Genomic DNA, 4548 nt, shown 5'->3' with positions numbered 1-4548 from the left:
AAAAAAAAAAAAAAAAAAACAGATATTCAACAAATCCAAAAGAAAAGAGGAAAGGGAAAAGAAAAGAACAAAACAGAAGGAACAAGCAGGAAGTAAGAAATAAAATGGTAGATTTAAATCCAAACATATTAATAATAATATTAAATATAAATGTTCTAAACATATACTACTAAAAATGGAGATTGTCAGAAGGATTAAAAAATAAGACCCAAATATATAATGCTTATAAGAAACCTACTTTGACTATAATGATATAGGTAGAAGAAAAATGATTGAAAACGATATACCAAACAAACACCAATCAGGGAAAGCTGGAATGGCCATATTAATATCAGACAAAAGAGACTTCAAAGCATAGAAAATTGTCAAGGATAAAAAGGAACGTTACATAATATTCAAAAGTCCAATTCACTAATTATATGTAACAATCCTAAATACGTATACAACCAAGAACAGAGCCTATAGTCCCCGCTACTTGAGAGAACTGCTTGAGCCCAGGAGTTTAAATCCAGCCTGAGCAACACAGTGAGACCCTATTTCTAATGAAAAACAAAAATGAACAAAGAACTTGAAGAGACATTTATTTCTACAAAGATGGCATACAAATAGCCAACTGGAACATGAAGAGATAGTCAACATCACTTATCGTTATGAAAATGCAAATTAAAACCACAAGATACCGGCTCACACTCTGTATTTTAAAATCGCTATTATAAAAAAAATAAAAAATAGGTGTTGGCAAAGATGTAGAGATACTGAAACTCCTGTGCAATGTTGCTGGGAATGCAGAATAGTGCAGCTGTTATAGAAAAGAGTACGGTGGTTACTACAAAAATGAAAAAGATAATTACCATATGAGCTACTATTCCATTTCTTTTTTTTTTTTCTTTGAGACCGAGACTCAAGCTGTCACCCTGGGTAGAGTGCTATGGCATCACAGCTCACAGCAACTTCCAGCTCCTGGGTTCAAGCAATTCTCCTGCCTCCGCCTCCCAAGTAGCTGGGACCACAGGCACTTGCTACAACACCCGGCTATTTTTTGGTTCAGCCATCATTGCTGTTTGGCAGGCCCGGGCTGGATTCGAATCTGCCAGCTCAGGTGTATGTGGCTGGCACCTTAGCCGCTTGAGCCACAGTCGCCGAGCCTACTATTCCATTTCTAAGTATACATTCAAAGGAAATAAAAGCAGAATCTCCGTGAGATATATGTACACTTAGGTTCACGGCACCATTATTCACAGTAGCCAAAAGGTGAAAGCAAACCTAAGTGTCTGTAAAGTTCGTGTGCAACTTAAACCACACGACTATTTTACATTGCACACACACTTTATGGACACCCTGTGTGCATTGACAGATGAACAGGTAAACAAAATGTGATCTATAAGGGAATATTACTGAGCCTTAAAAAGGAAATTCTGACACGTGCTACAACCTGGATGAAACTTAAGACATTACCATATAAGACTGTAACAAAAAGATAACCACAACACCAGTCCCCGTATATGAAGTACTTAGTGTTATAAAACTCACAAAGTAAAACGGTGGCTGCCAGGGAGCCACGTTAAGTGGAAGGGTAAATGGGGAACTGTTGTTTAATGGGTATACAGTGTTTTCATTTTAGGAGATGAAAAAGTTGTAGAGATTGGTAGCACAACGATATGAATATACTTAACCCTACTAACTGTACACGTAAAAAAAGATGGTAACTTTTGTGTTATGTATATTTTAGCACAATTTTAAAAAGAATAGAGAAGTACTAAATGACACCATCGATCAAATGCACCTGACATTTACAGAATACTTTGCCTATCAAGACAAGCTTATACTGTCTCTGCTTCCTAAGAATAGAGGGAACATGATGGTGCCTGTGGCTCAAAGAAGTAGGTCACCAGCCCCATATACCGGAGGTGGTGGGTTCAAACTCAGCCCGAGCCAAAAACTGCAAAAAAAAAAAAAAATAATAATAATAATACAGGGATATAGACCCCTGTAATACAGGGTCTACATCACTCATATAGACCATATCTGGGATCATAAAACTAATTAACTTAAAAGAATTGAAATCACACAGAGTATGCCCTCTAACCATAATGAAACTAATGTAGAAACAGCAGAAAGATAATTAGAAATTCTCCCAATGCTTGGTAATGAAACAACATACATGTAATAATCAATGGGTCAAAGAGAAAGTGTCAAGAGAAACTAGAAAAACTACTTCAAAGTGAATGAAAATGAAAATGCAACTTATTAAAATTTATGAGATGCAACTACACCCGTGTTTAGAGGGAAAATTAGAACACTGCATGCTTATATTAGAAAAGAATAAGGCTCTCAAATCAACAGTCTAAACTTCTACATTATGAAACTAGAAAAAGATCAAAGTAGTCCCCAAACAGAAGAAGTAAGAGCTGAAATCAATCAAATAAAAAAGAGAGAGAGAGAGAGAGAAAATGAGGGTGGGGCTTGTGGCTCAGAGGAGTAGGGTGCCAGCCTCATATGCTAGAGGTGGTGGGTTCAAACCTAGCCCCGGCCAAAAACTGCAAAAAGGAAAAAAGAGAGAAAATGAATGAAACCAAAAATTGGCTCACTTCAAAGGAAAAAGAAATGTACTGGCTATCAGGAATAAAAGAAAGGCTATCTTTACAGGGCTCCCCTCCCCGCAACAAATTAAAAAAAAAAATACAGGAATACTACAATACTCTACACTCAAAAATTAGGCAATGACAGGGAACAACTTCTTTTTTTCCAGACAAAATCTCCCTCTGTCACTCAGACTGGAGTATACGGGAGTCACCACAGTCACCACAGCTCATAGCAGGCTCAAACTCCTGACCTCAAGCAATTCTCCTGCCTTAGCCTCCTGAGTAACTGGATAAAGTCATGTGCCACCACACTAGGCTAATTTTTCTATTCTTTGTAGAGGTAGTAGGGTCTTGCTCTTACTCAGGTTGGTCTTCAACTCTTGTCTTCAAGCAATCCTCCCACCCCCATCTCCTGAAGTGCCAGGATTACACATTGAGCCATTGTGCCCAGCAGAGAAACCAATTTCTTAAAAGCCACAAACTATCAACTCTCATCCAATAAGAAAAAAATAGTCTTAGATCTATCAAATAAACTGGATTACTATCTAAAAGGCTTCTTAAAAAATAATATTTCAGGCCCAGATGATTTCACTGGTAAATTATTTTTTTTTTGAGACAGAGCCTCAAGCTGTTCTCCTGGGTAGAGTGCCGCGGCATCACAGCTCACAGCAACTTCCAACTCCTGGGCTCAAACAAGTCTCCTGCCTCTGCCTCCCAAGTAGCTGGGACCACAGCTGCCTACCACAACGTCTGGCTATTTTTTGGTTGTGGCCGTCATTGTTGTTTGGCAGTCCCAGGCTGGATTCAAACCTGCCAGCTCAGGTGTATGTGGCTGGTGCCTTCACTGGTAAATTCTAACATTAACAAAAAAAAAGACACTAACCTAGGCCAGATGTAGTGGCTCACACCTGCAATCTTAGCACTCTGGGAGGCCGAGGCGGGTAGACTGCCTGAGCTCACAGGTTAAGACCGGCTTGAGCGAGAGGGAGACTTTGTCTCTAACAACAGCCAGGTATTGTGGCAGGCACCCGTAGTCTCAGCTACTTGGGTGCGGCAAGAGAATCGCTTAAGCCCAGGAGTTTGAGATTGCTGTGAGCTATGACGCCATAGCACTCTACCAAGGGCGACAAAGTGGACTTAGTCTCAAAAAAAGAAAAAAAGAGATGCTAATCTTATAAAATGTCTTCCAGAAAACAGAAGAGGAAACACTTTCCAGGAAGCTCGTAGGATGAAGGCAGCACTACCTCGATAACAAAACCAAAGACAGATCAAGAAAATAATACTACAAACCAATAACTCATGAACACTGACACAAAGGTTCTCAACAAAATACTAGGGAATCGAATTCAGCAATATGTAAAAAGAATCATGCACCGAACCAAACTGTGATATATCCTACCAAAAAGGCTGGTGCGGTTTTCAAAAATCACTAGATGTACACATTAAAGGAAAAAAATACAAAATTTATCAATTAATGCAGAAAAAACATCCGACAAAACTCAACACTCTTTCATAACAAATGCTGTCAGCAAACCTGGACGAGAACTTCCTTAACCAGAAAAAAGACATTTATGAAAAATCTACGTCTAACATCACCTTGAGCAGGGAAAGGAATGCTGTCCCCCTAACTTGAGGAACAAGGCAATGACACCTCCTCTTACCACTCATATTCAACATGGTACTGAAAATCTTAGCCAGTACAAAAATAAAAAATATATAAATACACAGAAGGTATATAGACTAAGAAGGCAAAAAAAAAAATAGTAGATAGCATGACTGTCTACGTAGATAATCCTATGAGAATTTATTAAAAAGCTCCCAGAACTAATAAATGAGTTAGCAAGGCTGCAGGATACAAGGTCAACATGTAAAAAAATCAATCTCGGCTCAGCACCTGTGGCTCAAGTGGCTAAGGCGCCAGCCACATACACCTAAGGTGGTGGGTTCGAATCCCCAGCCCGGGCCC

Source organism: Otolemur garnettii, unplaced genomic scaffold, assembly GCF_000181295.1.
Source record: "Otolemur garnettii isolate 467f Iridium unplaced genomic scaffold, OtoGar3 scaffold00151, whole genome shotgun sequence".
Classification (NCBI taxonomy): Eukaryota; Metazoa; Chordata; class Mammalia; order Primates; family Galagidae; genus Otolemur; species Otolemur garnettii.
The sequence above is the reverse complement of the archived record's forward strand: the minus strand, read 5'-3'. Positions refer to the sequence as shown.